This window comes from Sciurus vulgaris (assembly GCF_902686455.1).
Source record: "Sciurus vulgaris genome assembly, chromosome: 17".
NCBI lineage: Eukaryota > Metazoa > Chordata > Mammalia > Rodentia > Sciuridae > Sciurus > Sciurus vulgaris.
The window spans coordinates 18,311,690-18,330,602 of record NC_136478.1 but is presented as its reverse complement, the minus strand read 5'-3'; the positions used below and the strand labels follow the sequence as shown (position 1 = coordinate 18,330,602).

At 41.2% G+C, this 18,913-nt stretch overlaps 1 protein-coding gene across 4 annotated transcripts in view; it reads left to right on the top strand.

Moving 5' to 3' along the window:
• Positions 1-7,011: 7,011 nt before the first annotated feature.
• The window catches only part of CTCF (CCCTC-binding factor), a 47,955-nt gene continuing 36,053 nt past the window's right edge, over positions 7,012-18,913 (top strand). The window contains exons 1-3 of one of the 4 annotated variants that reach the window (XM_079118291.1): positions 7,012-7,213; positions 12,192-12,308; positions 13,787-13,899. The gene's annotated coding sequence lies outside the window, so the exon portion shown is untranslated. Of the gene's footprint in view, positions 7,214-11,429; positions 11,449-12,191; positions 12,309-13,786; positions 13,900-18,913 lie in introns of those variants that run through there. The other 3 variants (XM_079118293.1, XM_079118292.1, XM_079118294.1) reach the window with 3 other exon arrangements.

Below are 18,913 nucleotides of genomic sequence, written 5' to 3'. Positions count from 1 at the left end.
CCTGGCTTATTAAATACAGTTGTGAACATCACTTGAAAGGACAGACATGAGCTAGGCACGTAGCCCATGCCCGTAATCCCAGCTACTCAGGTTGAGGCAGGAGGTTCACCAAGATTGAGGTCAACCTTAGCAATTCAGTGAGATTCTGTTTATCAAAGTATAAAATGCAAAGGGTGGGTAGTGTAGCTCAGTGGTAGAGTGCTTGCCTAGCATGAATGAGGCCCTAGGTTCAATAGTTCAATACCCAACATCGTAAGGAAAAAGTAAAAAGGTGGACATAAATATGAACATGTGAAAAGTGAAAAATGAACAGATGAGATGGATTATTAAAAGGTGATCCATGCATGCCTGGAAAATGGATACAAGCAAAAAGAATAAACTTAACCAACTTAAGTATGAGACAAAGTCTTAATAAACTTTTTTTTTTTAGTTGTAGATGGACACAGTACCTTTATTTTATTTATTTTTGTGTGGTGCTAAGGATTGATCCCAATGCCTCACATGTACTAGGCAAGCACTCTACCAGTGAGCTACAACCCCAATCCTAAAGTCTTTTAGACTTTAACAGAGCAATGATTTGAGCTGAGACGTAAAAAACAAAAATGGCTTTCTCAGGGGTCTGAAGAAAGCAGACATCAATAAGGAAAAAAAAATCCTATAGCATGGACAGAGATGATGTGGAAATCTTTAAAATGATGAGAGAAAGTGGTTGGTTTTGGCAATTAGCATTGGTAGAGAGTGAAAGCTCTCTCCAAACATTTTATAAGGTTTAGCATTGCTATTACCCCAAGCCAATGGTGTAAGAGGACTTGCTGTCCTCATAACACTCTTATGTACTTTATTTTTTTGGGGGGGTGGGTACCAGGGATTGAATTCAGGGGCACTCAACCACTGAGCCACCTCCTCAGTCCTATTTTGTATTTTATTTAGAGACAGAGTTTCACTGAGTTGCTTAGTGCCTTGCCATTGCTGAGGCTGGCTTTGAACTCGTGATCTTCCTGTCTCAGTCTCCTGAGCCGCTGGGATTTCTTTCCATACTTTTATGCCCTTGATCATAGCTTTTCACATTACACACCTTGTCTTACCTATTATTGCCTTCGTAATCCTTTAGATTCAGTTAAAATGAGATACCAGTGGAAAATGATTTGCTCCTTTTTCTGAGTTCATTTCTTTCTGTTATAAGAATGTTTGCATTGGCTGGGATATGGCTCAGTTGGTAAAGTACTTGCCTCATGTGCATAAGGCCCTGGGTTCAATCCCCAGCACCACAAGAAAAAAAATTGCATTAATCATTCCCCCCTTTTTAACATATTAATTTTTTTAAAAATTAGTTTTACTAGCTTTGAGTTTGAGGGCAGGAAACACATCTTGAATCATCTTTGAATCCCAGTACCTAAAATGGGGCTACACACATAGCAGGTACTCAATAAATATTTGTTGAACTGGGGCTGAGTAGCTCAGAGCTAGAGCTCTTGTCTAGCAGGCTCCCATGTGTTCAATGTGTTCACGAGGCCCTGTGTTCAATCCCCAATACTGCAAAAAGAAAATAAATATTTGCTGATCTGGACCATGTCTCACCTGTTCTTAATAGGTACAAAGACAACAGGATTACGAGAAGGATTATGTGTAACTTTAGGTTTTTAGGTCTTATTCCAAAGTGAAGATTCTTGCTCATTGTTACTTAGAAAATTAACATATTCCCCCTTCATTTGTTGACTTAAAGGATTAAAAACAACAATAACAACAACAACAACAAAATACCTAAATTATCACAATTACTGAAAGCTATATGGGACATAAAAGGAGCCAAGGAAGATCTTGGAAATAGAATTGTTATGAGGATCAGCACAAAGTATGCCTTTCCCTGGTTCCAAGACCAAGGAAAAACCTAACAAGAAACTTAACTGATTCTAATAATGAATCTAGAAAGATCAAATTCATTAGAAGGTGGAGCTGGGAGTGAGGAAGTAAAAAAATCACAAAATGAAAGAATAACAATAGTTTACATTTATCAAATGATTACTGGTACTAAGAGCTATGCTGGAAGCTTTACTTGTATTTGATCATTTATTCCTTACTATTATGTCAACTATAATTATCATTCATCTTTTCTTTTTTTTTTTTTTTTTCCGGTACTGGGGATTGGGGATTGAACTCAGAGCCTGGTGCTTGCAAGGCAAGCACTCTACCAGCTGAGTTATCTCCCCAGCCCTCATTCATCTTAGAGTCACCTGAGATCACACAACTACTAAGAAGCTAAGACCTGAATCTGAGAAAATATGACTCCCACACCCAGACAGGGTGATAAGTACGTAATCATCTCAATATAATTAACTGTTCATCAAAAACTTTCTAGTAATTTGGCTTTCCATGCCACTCTCTTGTATGGAAATGACGTGCCTTTTGCCAGCATAAGGACACTGATTCACTTGTCAGTAAGGTAGCATTCTGCTTATCCATCAAACTCCTATGTACCTGACCCCTGAGAGATCTGCTCTCAGGATATAGACCACATTGGGTTTATGGTCCCTCCTGTGAGGTTGAGAGTCAGATCTTAAATTATAATTACTTTATCAAAGCCATGTGGTAAGCCAGACAGTCTTCTGCTGATAATGCCCTGAACACTCCTATGACTACAAACCTGAGACACTACATGGGAAAAACCCTCCCTCATTCACATTCTCAAAAAAATGAGGGAGTACCTTTATAATTTCCTATCTTCCTTGCATAACACCCTACAATACTAAATTGATGCATATTTCCAGTCTATACCACCTCTTGGGACAATGATCTAAAACTACCTTTTATAAATCACAAAGTGGACCCTCAGTTCTCATGGGTGGGGTAGTCTGGCTTAGTACTTCAGGGAACAACCCTACTCTTATTTTTATCATCCCAACTGTTTCATAGGCTCTCATCTTAATACTATTGCCTCTCAGCTTGCTCTGCCCAGCCTGAAATCTTTTATCTTTTTGATTTGGCTTTCTGTTCCTTGGTCTTGGGAACTGATTCCATAAAGAAGGATACATCAGAATTTCCTACAGGGAAAAGAAAACATACACTTATGGTTTTTCCTAATGATTTTCAGGATTTTCTTAGCTCTCTGTCAGAGCAGCATATAAGTTCAGAAAGTGGGCTCCAAAGCCACTTAGACCTTATTCCTGACTTTTTACTGGTAGCTCAGAGATCATATAGTTGTAAATAGTTAATATAACATAAGGTTATAATTATAGTTGAGTTTTTTCCCTCCAAAACAAGGCCTTGTAACTTACTGTTAAAGATGATTTGAAGTGACCGGTGCAGCAGCACACGCCTGTAATCCCAGCGCCTTGGGAGACTGAGACAGGAGGATCAAGAGTTCAAAGCCAGCCTCAGCTAAAAAAGCAAGGCATAAGCAACTCAATGAGATTCTCTAAATAAAAAATACAAAATAGGGGTTGGGGATGTGGCTAGTGGTCGAGTGCCCCTGAGTCCAATCCCCTGTATGCCCCCCCCCCAAAAAAAAGATGATTTGAATCAAAATGTTAGAGAAAGATACTAGAAGAAAAAGAAGCTAAGAATTTACTCATTAATTTATTGTGGTACTGGGGATTAAACCCAGGGTCTCATGCTAGGTAAGTACTCTAACACTGAGCCACATTCCCATATCAAAGCTAAGGTTTTATTTTTTTGGTACCAGGGATTAAACCCAGGGGCGCTTAACCACTAAACCACATCCTTAGCCCTTTTTATTTTAAGACAGGGTACTGCTAAGTTGTTGAGACTGGCCTTGCACTTGTGACCCTCTTGCCTCAGCCTCCCAAGTTGCTGGGATTTTAAATACAGGTTAGCATCATTACTGTTTCTAGTACCTAATTTTCAAGTCCATTTGGCACTATTCTCTCCAGCAGAGAATATAAAATGTAAATATTCCAGAGATATCTGTTTAGTAATTTTCCTCTATAAATTGGCCTTTTTTCTAAATGCTTGAGTCATAATGTGTACGTATAACACAAATAGTATAATTTGGTTTCTAGAAAACAAAGAGTCAAGTAAATTTTAAAAAATACTTTACACATTTCTAGAATAGTATCTAATCTAAAGCAAGTAATTGGGATTAGAAATGAAAAAACTTGGGTACTGGTATTGAGAAACCAAATTCTCCCTTTTCTTCATGTCTGCACCCAAGCAGTCAAAGTTGCTAGAGGAAAACACACACACACACACACACACACACACACACACACACACACACACACATCGGGGGCTGGTGATGTAGCTCAGTGATAGAGTACTTGCTTAGCATGTTCAAGGCCCTGGGTTCAATCCCCAGCACCATTTAAAAACAAAAACCATGCGCCAAACCATCCGCTTTTTTTTTTTTTTTTTCTTAAGTTGTTGATAGACCTTTATTCATTTATTTATATATGTTGCTAAGAATCCAACCCAGTGTCTCACACATGGTAGGCAAGCACTCTACCACTGAGTCACAACCCCAGCTCGTTTTAACTTTTTAAACTCATGATCACAAACCTTAAATTGGTACCTAATGCCACTAAGAAAGTCCTACCAAGAACTGCATTTGCAAACATCTTTATCTTTGTTACCCTCATTATCAGTGGCAACATCCCTGTTCCTACCCAAGGTCAATCCTCCCTGTTCCTTAAAATTCTCCAACAGATTTCAGTCTTCTGTAGGTCAAGCACAGGTCTCTCCTGTATCACCCATCCTTCTTCCCCACTGTAGCACTCCCAATGACAAATAAACATGCTCAAGAACCCTACCATCTCTCTCTCTCTCTCTCTTTTTTTTTTTTTTGGTACTGGGGACTGAATCCAGGGGCACTTTACCACTGAGCTACATCTGTAGCCCTTTTTATTTTTCATTTTGAGGCAGGGTCTCACTAAGTTGCTTTGCTAAATTGCTGACACTGGCTTAGAACTTTTTTTTTTTTTTTTTTTTTGATACCAGGGATTAAACCCAGGATGCTTCACCACCTCCCCAGCCCTTTTTTATATTTTATTTAGAGACAAGATCTCGCTAAGTTGCTCAGGGCCTTGATAACTTGCTGAGACTGGCTTTGAACTTGCAATTCTCCTGCCTCAGCCTCCAGAGCTGCTGGGAATATAGGAGTAATTGCCACCACACCTAGCTAGGCCTAGACTTATGATCTTTCTACCAACTCACTGAGATTACAGGTGTGCACTACTTCAGCCAGCCCCTGCCATCTTTTAAAACATTTCCTGTGGGTTGGAGGTGGAGCTCTGTGGTACAGCACTTGTCTAAACATGTCCAAGGTCCTGGACTGGATCCCCAGCACCCACTCACAAACAAACAAACAAAACTAAACAAACCAAAACTCTTTCCCTTGACTCATACATATGTTTCTACACTGATCCCCAAATTATTCTGCTTGCTTCACAGAAAATGTTTCTCAAGTTGCCCACATATGATGCCTCTAATCCTTCACTTCCTTGTACAATCGTCAAACCATTCTAGTCAGGCTAACATCCCCAATGGACCCACATGACCCAGCTCAAGGTACCAATGATTTTCCAGTGAACATCAAGGTAACCAATTGCCTCTGGCCCAAGTTAACCATAACCCTCAGTAGCACGGGATAGTTGATGCTTCTCCAGCTATGTGAAACCTTTCTACCCTTGGATTCCACAACTCAACACTCTGTATCTCCTTGTCTTCCTGGTTGTTTCCTGTCAACCTCCTTCTCCATTAGCCTCTCTCTAATGTAGGAGTGCCCCAGAACTTGGTCTTGGAACTTCTCTCCTCCAAGTCATGGGTCATGAACAGCCCACGCTGGTGGTTCAATCAGTTCATGAAGTTTAAAAACATCTGATTTAGTTGCCAACGTCTAAAAATCTGGAAATTTTATTTAAAAAAAAAAAAAAAACACCGGGTTTTAATTCATTTAGGGGGAAAACAGTATCTGTCAATTTGGGGTCAGCATTCTCACAACAAAGCAATCAGCTGGACTGAGCAGAAGCCACTCCCTTGACTGGTGCATTTGTTACCTGCGATATCTAAGGCAAGGAGGTTTAGATATGAATCACATTCCTGCAAATACCAGAAGATTCTCCTGCCAGAGTCACCAAAACACCTTGCAATCTGCCTCAGTCAACTTCACTGCGCGATGGTTGGGCAAGGAACGCGGGTGCCTCATGGGGAGGAGGGATAAGAACTCCGCCCACAGGGAACTTATTAGTTCTCAGGCAAAGATATGCACATTTTTAAAAAACAAAATTACATCGCGCCACTACAGAAAGTTCTTTCTGCAACAGACGGCTGCTGTGGTCGTGTAAAAGCGTTGTCTGGTCTTGCGCTGCCTCTCCGGGCTCACGACATCCACAGGAGGCCTCGTCTCCCACACTCGGTTTTAGGAGACCCTGTTCTAGGACTGAGAGAGCATCAGAAGACGCTGAGCAACAGCAGCCCTTCCTGCAATCGCCCTGCGGCGCAGAACTGTATCTAAAGAGCGCGCGGGGACCTGCCAGTCTCTACTCAGTGGCTGGCCCCAGTGCAGCGTTCCGAGGGCGGGTGGAGCCCGGTTGAGGCGGAGACTGGGCGGGGCCCGACCCAGGGGCCGTCTCAGCCCCACGGTCCCGCCCCGCGCGCGCTTCCTCCAGGGATCTCTGCTCCCCCAAAACCTTTACGGATTTAATGGGCAGAAGACATCAGCTACCGAACCAGGTCAAACAGATCGGGATCAAGGACCGCCCAGAGGCGGCTGCCTCAGCACAGGAAGCTCCACCCAGCAGGAGCCGGGACTCCACAGCGCCCGCAGGGCCCACGCGCGACCAAGCGAGGGCGCGGGAGGCCGCGTGCGGCGTGACTACGCGACTCGCGGCGCGTCCCGTGACGCCATCGCGCCCGCTTTTGAAAGTTGGCGCCCGGGGCCGCCTCCCATGCTGCCCTGCGCCAACCCCTCCCCTCACCTTTCCTCCCCCGCCCTCCACTCGCCGCCGGGCCGGCCCCCCCACCCGTCCCTTCCCTTATCAGCACCGCGGCCCCGGCAGCGCCGACGCAGGCGCACTGCACCGCGCCGCCGCCATTTTGTGTCCGAGCCTGTGGAGCGATTAAACCGTGCGCGGAGCTGCTTCTTTGGCGGCAGCGGCGGCAGCGGTAGCCGGTGCGGGCGCGCGGAGCTGGCCAGGGACGCCGGGTGGCCGGAGCGGTGGAGCGGCGGCGGAGCGGGCGCCGCGGGGGGTGTGGCGCGAAGGTAAGGGGGCCCGGGGTGGAGGAGGTTTCGCGGGCCGCCTCTAGGTGTCACGATGGGGCCGCTCCGGTCGGCGCTGGCTGCAGCCCGGCGCCAGCGCCGCCGCCGGGGGGTGTTTGTCTCCCTCTACCGTCCCTGCTGCGGCGCGGCCGCCGCCATTGCCCGTCGCCGCCGCGGCCCGGCCTCCCCCCCCCTTCCACACCCGCTTGCTAGGCCTTCCTCTTGGCGCACACTAGGCCTCGGGCGGCGGCGGCGACAGAGGCCCGCGCGCCCGGAGACTCCATTTTCCTTCCTTTGTCTCTGCCCTCGAGGCCGGTTCTTGGCCCGACTGATCGCCCGGCTACGGCCCGCCCTCTGCCCTCCGCCCCTCCCGCGGCGGGTGGCCTCATCCGAGACTCTTTCCCCGCACCCGGCTTCCGCGCCCGCTGAACTCAAGGGTCCGGACCTTCTGCCGTCGCGCGCGCAGCCGGGTCCCGGTGCCGTATGGGTGTCGGGCCCCGGCCGACGCGTCTCGAACTACCCATCTTCCAGTTTGCCCAGTCCCTGAACCTACCGGCCGCCCTGCGTGCGTCCCCAGCTGCTTGGCTGCTCGGCAGTCGCTCCCGGTCCGCGCGTCACCGCCGCTGGTCTCCGTCTCCGCCGAGTGGCGCAGGCGGCGCTGCTGCGGCTGCGAGCAGAGGGACCCCAGAGCTGCCGAGAGCTCCCTCTGCAAGGCTGGTTGAGCTGCTAGCGCCTCGACGCCGCCCGAGCGGGCGGGGGGACGCTCGCTCGCCGCCCCCGCCAGGCCTTGCTGCGCCCCCAAACTCGCGCCAGGGCTCTTCACCCAAGCCGACAGCACCTCCCCACACGGGGGTCTGAACAGATGAGAGTTCCTGATCAAGTAGTTTTTCTCCAGCTAGAGTTGGACTCCCCAAGCACCTTGTAGCGATAGTCTGATTTTGTGCACTGAGATCTCAAAGGGACAGAAAGTTAATTTCACTTTTATTTCTAGTGACATGACAAACTTCTGAATTCGGGAGTATGTGCTGTCTAATGTCCCGATGCTAACTTACTATGACATGTAGTACCTGATGCTTTAGGGCTAGGCAAGGTAGTTTTGCCCCCGGAATTGTGCAATCTGATCTAAAGCGCCAGTGGGGCAGAATGAATTTATTCTTGACTCGACTGGTAATTTGCCCGAACGCTGAAATGTGAGGGTTGATGTTGTAATTGAATCCTAGGTCACTTGCTGCAGATGGTTTATAAATATCTGTGCCTAATGTAACTACTCTTTAGTAGCTGACTTCCTGTATCCCCGAGTTCAGCATTAAGTAAACATTCACATACATGAAGTTTTCATTCTTTGAATTTAGAGCAAATAGGAAAGTTAAAATACCCACCCACATTTTCCCACAGAGGAAAAGAAGCTAAACAGGTCAGATATTTAAATTGACTCTGTCCTTAATATTGCATCATTAAAAAACTTCCGCTGTTGAATTGCTGAAGTCTCGTCCGTCCCCCCTCCCGCCGTCCCCCCAGCACCCCCACCCCCCCGCCCGCGCTTTCTCCCTCTCCTCCGCCCTCATCTATTCCAGTATCTTAATACAGTACCCTTTGGCAGCTGGTGTATCAACTCGGGTTCCGTAGGAGAAAAGAAAGTCTGGACTGAACGTTTTTAAAGGAAGAAAAGCTATGTTAAATTTATGAAAAAAGCAAACACCTTGGTGCTATGCAAAGTTGTTAGGTCCACTGTATTTAATCTCAATCTGTAGGTACTCCAAGCTATCTTCCTCCATATGCAAATCTTTCAACATTCCTTTTTTGAACAACCCTACAAGGTGTTCTGGTCCCCCTATTCTCTAATAAAATTGTACTAATTAACCAGATACAGTAATGTTGATGGAGTGTCAGGCTTGGGTATAGAACCACCTTTAATTATTTAATAGTTCATTTGTGTAATTTATTGCATTCTTTTGTGTTTTCAGTGTTCCTTTTGATTTTGAAATTGCAGATGGCAAGTGGCATATTTTTTAAAATATTTTTTTCGTTATTGATGGACTTATTTATTTATTTATTTATTTATTTATGGTACTGAGGATTGAACCCAGGGTCTCATGTATGCCAGGCAAGTGCTCCACCATTGAGCCACAACCCCAGCCCAGCATTTTTTTTTTTTTTTTTTTTTTTTTTTTTTAATAAGCTCTACAGAAGTTTAAAATGCAGCAGGTTTAAAATCCAGCTAGGAGTATATTTTGTTTTCCCAGATATCATTGTACTCCACAGATCATATTTTGCCTTTTGAATGTGGTCATCAGCTTCTTGGTCTTACATCATTTATGCTGTTTTAAGCTCTAAAAGGAAGCAAGTATATGGACAGGGAACATACTTTTTTTATTGGAAAGCTAAATCTGTAGAGAAAGTAAATTGAGGATGAATTGATATGTCAAAGTAACTCAAAGGACCTCAGTAGTATGAGGAAAATTATAAGAATGTTTGCCTACATAAGGAGATACTGCTTACTTAAAGAGTAGTTGTAAAAGTTACTCTTAAGGATCCGCTCAGCCTACATAGGAAAATATAGAAGATGTGATAGTTATCTTTAAGATGAAAATTCTAAGGGATTTAGGATTTTGTTTTGAAGGACATAAGTTCAGAAATGAGGGCAACCACGTGGGACTTCTGAGTGGCTTGGGGAATTCCTTGGCAGAGACCACCTGTGGCTGACTGAGGCTTGGGAGGAGTCCTGTGGCAGAATGTTGCACAGGGGTGCTTGCTGACAGAAAGTCACCTCTAGAGACTTCTTGTAGGTTGGTTGGTTGGTTTCAGGGACACTGCTGGCATCACAGCCACCCCAGTTCATCTACTTTATAGTTTCCATCTCTTTTTTTAAAATTGGAAGCCTAGCATAGCCATCTACCTACCTTATTTACCTGTCTTGGTCCCAGAGGACTTCAAACTGCTTTGCCAAATATTAGATTCTTTTTCAGACAACTAAGATTTGGGGTGTGTGTGTGTGTGTGTGTGTTTGCGCGCGCGCGCGTGTGTTTTGTTCGGGTTTTATTTATTTATTTATTTATTTATTTATTTTGGTGCCAGGGATTGAACTCAGGGACACTCAACCACTGAGCCACTTCCCCAGCCCTATTTTGTATTTTATTTGAGACATGGTCTCACTGAGTTGCTTAGCACCTTGCTTTTTGCTGAGGGTGGCTTGATCCTCTTGCCTCAGCCTCCCAAGCCTCTGGGATTACAGGCATGCACCACTGCACCCAGCTAGATTTGTTATAATTTAAGACTTGAAAAAGAACATGCAGGTTTAGAAGGTAATGACAAATAATGTATAGTTTTGGAGACCACGATTCTTAGTTGGATATGTAGATTTGTCTTGTCACATTTATTTTTTTAAAACACCTCTAAACTTCCTCTAGTACTATTTACTATCTGTCCTGCCAGTATCCTTGTGCATTTTCTCAGTGATTTAGTATGTGAGTGCAGAGATGTGGCATTGCATATCAGTTACTGACATATATCCCAGTAGTAATATATTATCTCATACTTAATCCTCATTTTTAGATCACTTATTAGGGTTTTTAGGAGTATGAAATTCCATTCCCTTTGAAGTGTGTTGTTAATGTTATGAACTCTAGGATGATACACACATCTGTAATCCCAGCTAATTGATAGACTGAGGGAGGAAAATCAGAAATTTGAGGCCAGGCTGGGCAACTTTACAAGATCCTATTCGAAAATAAAAATTTTTTAAAGGGCTGGCTAAGGATGTGGCTCAGTGATAGTGCACTTGCCTAGCATGTGTGAGACCCTGAGTTCAATCCCCAAAATATATACATATGTGTGTATATACATATATACACACACACAAAGTACAAAAGTATTTCTTGAACTAAATGCACTAATTCTGTATTTGTGTTACAAATTGCCTCTCAACAAAGACTTCTCCTTAACTTGGTCTAAGAAAGTATAATGTCATCTATAGATTTGTGAGCTATTTCATGATGAGAAAGATTTCCTCTTATTCCAAATTGTTTAGAAGCTCTTAATTCAAATTTAGTTCTGATATTTATTTCACTTGGGATTTTCTTTCTTTTGTTTTTTTCCCTATAGAGATAAGTTCCACTCTACTATTGCTTGAAGCTTAAAGTTCATTTTGTAACTTAGTGGAAAAAAATGTCATCTAACAAAGTATTCCATTGTTTTAACTACAGAAATATTTCACTGTTATGCTTCTAGGATTTTCCGAGGTCAGTGAAAGCGTCTCCCTGTAGTATCTTATTAAACTGAAAAATTGGTTGTGCAGTATAAACTAACTTAATCAGTAAGACCACTATATACTGAAGATAAGGAAATAAATTGTTAAAGGACGATTACTGTGGCTATAAGAATTAATTTTGGAAATGGATGTAGCTCAGTAGTCAAGTGTTTTGCTTAGTGTTCATAAGACCCTGTGCTCAATCCCCAGCGTTAAAAAATATTTAAAATTTTTTTGGTAGTTTGAATATTTGTGCCATTGATTGTAATGAAGAACTGTATTCTATATTATTTTCTTGCTTGCTTGCTTTTTTTTGGCCGGTGGTTACTGGGATTGAACCCAGTGGCATTCTCCCACCAAACTATACCCCCAGCCTTTTTTACTTTTTAAAACAGGGCCTTGCTAAGCTGCCGAGTCTGGCCTCAAACTTGCATCTTCCTGCCTCAGCCTCTCGAGTCTCTGGGATGACATGTGTTTTCCACTGTATCTGCTCTTGAGCATACTATTTAGACAATTAGAAATTTTTGTATATCCACAAATGTCTAGAAAAAAAATGAATGCTTTGTAATTGGTCAGATGGACTTTTATGGAATGATTCAATTAGTGACATTACATATTAACAATTGTGATTTTTTTCCCCCCAATTTTAATCAGTCTTTGGTTTGCTCTGACTTTTTATGCTATATGTGTATTATATGAATTCAGTGTTTCATAAAATGATTTCTCCTTTTTTAGAATGATTACAGACCTGGAGCCAAAGAACAAGATGCACTCGTGAACAGAGTGCTGACCAAGGGCTTGAGAGTTGGGTTCTGTTTTCCCTCCTCAAACTGACTTTGCAGCCACGGAGAGGTAATGCTTTTTCCATTTCTTGTTCTTAAGAGTGGGAGTAATATAATCCTTTTGGGGCTGGAGAATTTGCTGGGTGAATCATGGGAGTAGGAGATGCAGGACGTTGGGTAGTTGAGAGAAGTCAGAGTACTGGATTTAAAACTATGCATTGCCGCATAGTTACTGAGATGACATTGATCAAGTTACTTAATCTGTCTGTTCCTGCAGTCCTCATTTTTGTTTGTTTGTGGTTTTTTTTTTTGTTTGTTTTTGTTTTGATAAGTTTGTTTGTTCGTAGTACCTGGAATTGAACCCAGGGCACTTTACCACTGAGCCACATTCCCAGCCTTTTTATTTTTTATTTTGAAACAGTCTTTCTGGGTTGCTTAGGCCCTCACTAAGTTGCTGAGGCTAGTGTTGAACTTGTAATCCTCCTGCCTCAGCCTCCTTAATTGCTGGGATTATAGGCGTGCACCACTGTGCTCGGCTACCATCCTTATTTGGGATAGAATAACAACACTAATCTCACAGGTTATTCTTGGGTGTAATAAGAACATATGTGAAGGATAAATTACCACTCTAAGGATATACATAGGAAAACAGGACTGTTTTTCAGTAGAAACCCTTAGAGTGTATATTTTGACTATTGGCAAATGACCCAAAGTGTCCATGGCCTGTGGCAGTTTGTAATTTTGATGAAGAACAGATGGAATACTGTTCTTGGGGAAGCTAGTATCCTCAATAAAAACTGCCTTAATTAATTTGAATTAGCCTAACTGATGGTTCATGTTTGCATTAGTGTGTGACAGTCATTGTCAATATACTTTACATTATACTTTCTGCTATAAAATGTAATGGACATCATGGGGAACTTGGAACAGGCCTTTCATTAATGTGGGGGTCTGCCATGCTTTGGGATTTCTAAGCAAAGTAAGGTCCTGGGTGTACAAATTTTGTCTCTTCAACTACCAGAAAGCACATATTATTTACCCCCCAAAAAATGTGAAAATAATGTAATTGCACTTGTATGATGGCAAAAAGGAGTACAGAGGTGGAAATTACAAATGTTAAAATTAGATAAGTTTATATTAGTGAATCATCTAAGTGACTCCTAAATTTTTTCTTACAAGCTATGTGCAGAGCAAGTAGAGAGGAGGGAGGGAAAAGTAATGAAAGCTGTACTGTTCTTCAAGCTTCTGTTTTCCAAATGGGCAGCTTGGTATCTTGACATGGAAAGAACAAAATCTGTGTGGTAGTATTCTGTCCTTTCAGAAATAACTTGTACCCTATAGGTTTTTTAAAAGAATGTTGGCATACAGTACATGCTAATAAAGTGCTAAAAAGAGAAAAAAAAATTCTGATCTAAAGAACTGTTGAGAAATCTAGCATTAAGGGTTTAAGAAATGGGATTATAGGAACATGTTGGTCACTCTTAAGTTTTATGGCTAGCTTTATTGTTAAGATTCCTATTACTCAAACTGGAATATAAATACTCTCAGGATACAAGGTGGTGTGATTCCGGGGTACTTGAAGCCACAAGATAAACATGACCCATCTTCTTGGAGCTTCAGTTATGCTAATTAAGAGGGCAGTGAGTTAAATAATTTAACTGGTAAGTAATTAAAACTATTACTATGTTTAAACAAATACACATTTTTTGGAGCAGAATGTAAACCATGTGTCTTAGCACAGATCTTCAACAAAATGAGGCATGAGTGCTTGGGTTGGGAAGTGCTCTTTATATTCTTTATGTAGATACCATGGTAGAAACATTTAAGAAGCAATACTTTTGAGCTATTGAAAACTACTTTGTCCCTATAGCATTCTATTGAGGAAAATAGAAGTTAGATTGTATTAAATAATGTTTGCGTGCTTGTGTACATATACCTACACATACCCAATGTGCACAAGTTGATTGGTAGGCAGTTTTAGATGACTAGACCAAGTCAGAATTGTAAGATATGTTACTTCAATCCAGTGATAAGTATTATAATTTAAAACAAATGAGAAAACTAATCAAAATCAGGTCTAAAACTAAATTCTATAAAACAATTTTAGAAACAAATATATTAACTTGAACTTAATTAAGATAATTCTTGAAAATCAGCTATTCTTAACTGTTTTGTGTTTTACATTTACTAAGTATTGTTACTAATGTATTGTCCTTAGTGTAAGTGACATTTAAGCTAGGTATGGTGTCACATTCTGTAATCCTAGCTACTCCAGAGACTGAGGCAGGATGATCCCAAGTTTGAGAGCAGCCTTGGCAACTTAGTAGAACCTTGTCTCAAAATAAAAATTTTCAAAACAAACACTTAGGGATGTAGCTCAGTGGCATAGTGCCCAAGTTCAATCCTTAGTACCACAAAATAACATAGTTATTTTATAATGTTAATGTTTTTTCCCTTTAAATTAGATAAAGCACAAAATTTGGCAACAATAACAACAACAGGGGACTGATGTAATTATGCATCCAGATATTAAAATGTCATATGTCATTACATATAAAATATATTGAAATGGAAAGATATATGAGACATGCTACACAAAGTACATTATCATACATTATAAAAGGAATGATTTCATGGGATTAAATGTGTGTTTATGGTATTTATATAAAATGTGATGTTTATGTAAAATTGGGTTTATATTCTTATCTAAATTTTCTCATCACCTATTGTATAATTTTTTAAGGGGAAAAAACTCAGTATAGCTGGGCGCAGTGGCGAACACCTGTAAATCCCAGCCAGTTGGGAGACTAAAGCACACGGATCTCAAATTCCAGGCCAGCCTTACCAATTTAGTGAGGTCCTAAGTAACTCAGCAAGACCCTATCTCAAAGTAAAACATAGAAAAGGACTGGGGATGTGTCTCACTGGTGAAGCACCTCTGGGTTTAATCCCGGGTACCCCCTCAAAAAGAAAAGAAAAACCAGTACAGTAGAAAGTGGCACTGATGCTTTCTGTTAAATACAATGTAATGATAAAAGGAGTTGAAACCTAGTTTACTTGGATAACAACATCTAGACCTACTGAGTAAAGAACCTGGTTAGCACACTTGTCCAAGTGTATGCAGGAGAAAGAACCTGGCAGCTGAACATCTGACTAAGTGTAAGGGGGAATTGATGTTGCAGAGGCTGATCTTTCTATTTCCTCACTTAAATTGGTTTTCCTTTTTTTTTAGTTGTAGATGAACACAATACCTTTTTATTTTATTTTTTTATGTGGTGGCAAGGATCGAACCCAGTATCTCACTCGTATGAGGTGAGCACTGTGCCACTGAGCTACAACCCCAGTCCTAAATTTGGTCTTTTAAAATACCACTAAGCTTAAAATATCACCCAAGTGATTTTTGTTTTCATTTTTAAGGAGAGTCTAATAATTGGGGGACTAGGCTAGAACCTTTTACTTTCCTTTCCCAGAAGAAAACACTGTTTGGTGTGTGTTGACCTTTGGCCACTATTTTGTGCTTTTATTATTGGGCATGTACATATGATACAATTTTAAAAATTGTACTGTGTGAATTTTCTGTGCTGGGGATTGAACCCAGGGCCTCACACATGCTGGGCAGGTGCTCTACCATTGAGCCATATTCCCAGCCCTTTTTATATTTTATTTAAGGTAGGATCTTGCTAAGGTGCAGAGACTGGCCTCCAATTTAATCCTCCTACATTTGCCTCCCAGGTAGCAGGATTATAGGTTTATACCATTACACTCAGCTACTCCCACATATAAGCATGTAGGAGGAAATAATTCAAACAGTACAAAATAGTAATAATGAAAAGTAATGCTTCTTTCCACCTCTCATCTCATTTTTCTTCTTCAGAGGCAATAAATATCATTTTTCATCAGCTGTGGTGGTGTATCTGTAATCCCAGCTACTTAAGAGGCTGAGGGAATATTGTGAATTTGAGGCTAGACTAGGCAAGTTAACAAGATCCTGTCTCAAAATAAAAGGGGATGTACCTTAGTGGTAGAGTGCTTGCCTAGCATGTCTAGCATGTCTGGAGCCCTGGGTTCAATCTTCAGTACCACAAAAAACAAAAAATGTGTGTGTATACATGTTACCAAATTTTTTCATACATTCTTCAGACAATACTCTGTATAAATAAATACATGTGTTTATGTATCTTTATTTAAAAACACAACATTTGTAATCCTGGTGGCTTGGGATGTTGAAGCAGGAGGCCTGGGCTCCATGCCCAGTACCCCCCAACCCCCCCCAAAAAGAGAGAAGCCTAGAATGTTATGGGTATTGAAAGCAGTTCATTGTGATTGGAGCAGAGCATCTGAAGCTAGACATAGATATTCTAATCCTGCTCTGAAGGACTCCGTAGACCATGTGAAAGCCCAAGAGTTTTCAGCATGGAAAGTTCCAAATGGGAAGTTTCCTTTCTGATAATGGGTTTACATTATAGAAATCTGTGATCAGGTATGAAAAATGGGTGGTAAGGAAAGAAGGGGAAGCAGGGAAACAAGAGACCATTGTACTGGTCCAGCAGGATTATAATACTAACCTAGAATTGTCGTGTTTTTTGTTTTTCTGTTTTTGGCAGTACTAGGGATTGAACCCAGGGCCTAGTGCATGCTAGGCAAGTGCTCTACCACTAAGCTACATCTTGGTCATTTAAAAGTTTTATTTTTGACACAAGGCCCTGGATTTGATCCCCAGCACTGCAAAAAAATAAATAAATAAAATATTTCTGAGATAGTCTCACCAAGTTGCTCCAGGCTAGTTTTGAACTTGAGATCTTCCTATTCTGCCTTAGCCTCCCAAGTATGTAGTATGTATGTATAAGTGTGTAGCACTGTGCTTGGCTTTTTTTTTTTTAAACTAAGTTGGAATCCTATTCTGTATCCTAATTTGTAAATTTCATATTACATATTATGAACATTTTCCATTTGATACACTATGTTACTTCAAATTACTAGGGACTTTAGATTAAGTGGCATGTGTATATATCTAACCTAACAGTTTTCTAACCTGTTCCTTTGGGGATAGTTGGCCCTAGTTTTTTTCCTCTAATACTTCATCTTTGCCTATTCGTCATTGTTCAGATTTTTTTTTTTTCCATATATGAGTGCATAGATTGTAAAGTATAAAGTGGCAGTATACAGGTGTGCTCTACACCCAGCTTGTTTTTAAGCTGTAAAGTGACAGTATTGGTTCCCTTCTTATTAATCTTATTTATAACCTTAAAAAGAAATGTATAGGGGCTGGAGTTGTGGCTTAGTGGTAGAGCTCTTGCCTAGCATGTGTGAGGCCCTAGGTTCCGTCCTCAGCACTGCAAATAAATAAATAAATAAAATTTTTAAAAAGATCCATTGACAACTAAAAAAAAAATTTAAAAAGTATAGGACATTAAAGCCAAAAGAAAACTTAAGTCATCATAATTTATCCCCTCATTTTGTAGATGAGAAAACTAAAAGCAATGTGATGTGTCCAAGATCATGGATGTATGGGATGAGTGTTTTTTTTTTTTTTTTTTTGGTCCCCAGATTAAACCCAAGGGCACTTAACCACTAAGCCACATCCCCAGCCCTTTTTTATTTTTGAAATAGGATCTTAACTCAGTTGCTTAGGGCCTCAGCCTTCTAGGCCAGTCAGATTACAGGTGTGTACCACCTTGCCCATCCTGGCTTGTTTATTTATTTAAATAAAACTCATATAACAAAGCTCTGGCATATCATGGTCCCTGTTATATGACAAAAGCAAGTACAAGATACAAGATTTAAATTTTATATTCACAGAGGTATCATATAGAACTGTTCTGTAATAAAGGATATTCTAATTATTTATTTATTGGGTACTGGGGATTGAACCCAGGGATGCTTAACCAGTGAACTATACCCCTGACCCGCCCTTCCTTTTTATTTTGAGACAAATTCTTGCTAAGTTACTGAGACTGGTCTCCAACTTGTGATCCTCATGCCTCAGCCTCACTAACTGGGATTATTGATGTGCGTAACTGCACCTGGCCTAATTATTTTTTTCAGTTTTGTTCTTTTTTATTTGTATCTTACGGCTTCCTATTAATTTTTTAAAAATTGTGAGTACATGTTGTGGCTATAAAACAATAGTGATTCTTAGATCCTCTTCGGAATAATTTTTTTCTTCTGTCTTCTTGTCAAACAAGGTATTTGCTTCTTTCCCTTTCATTGTTGTGTCTTCTGGCTGTTTATAAATACACCTTCCCCCAAGGATTTTGGTTATGCTATTGCCTGCATTTTCTTCTTTTCTATATTTGTTTCTTTTTTTTTTTTTAATTGGTACTAGGGATTGAACCCAGATGCACTTAATCACTGAGCCACATCCCTAGCCCTTTTTATTATTTATTTTCATTTTTTTAATTATTTTTATTTATTTATAGACTGCATTTTGATTCATTGTACACAAAAGGGGTACAGCTTTTCATTTCTATGGTTGAACACAGATCCACACCATTCCTGTGATCATACATGTACATAGGGTAATAATGTTTGTCTCAGTCCACTTTCTTTCCTTCCTCCACTCCTTCTTGCCCCATTTTCCTCTACACAGTTCAAAGTTCCTCCATTCTTCTTCCCCTCCCGCCCCTTACGTATCATCATCCACTTAGCAGAGAAAACATTTGGCCTTTGGGTTTT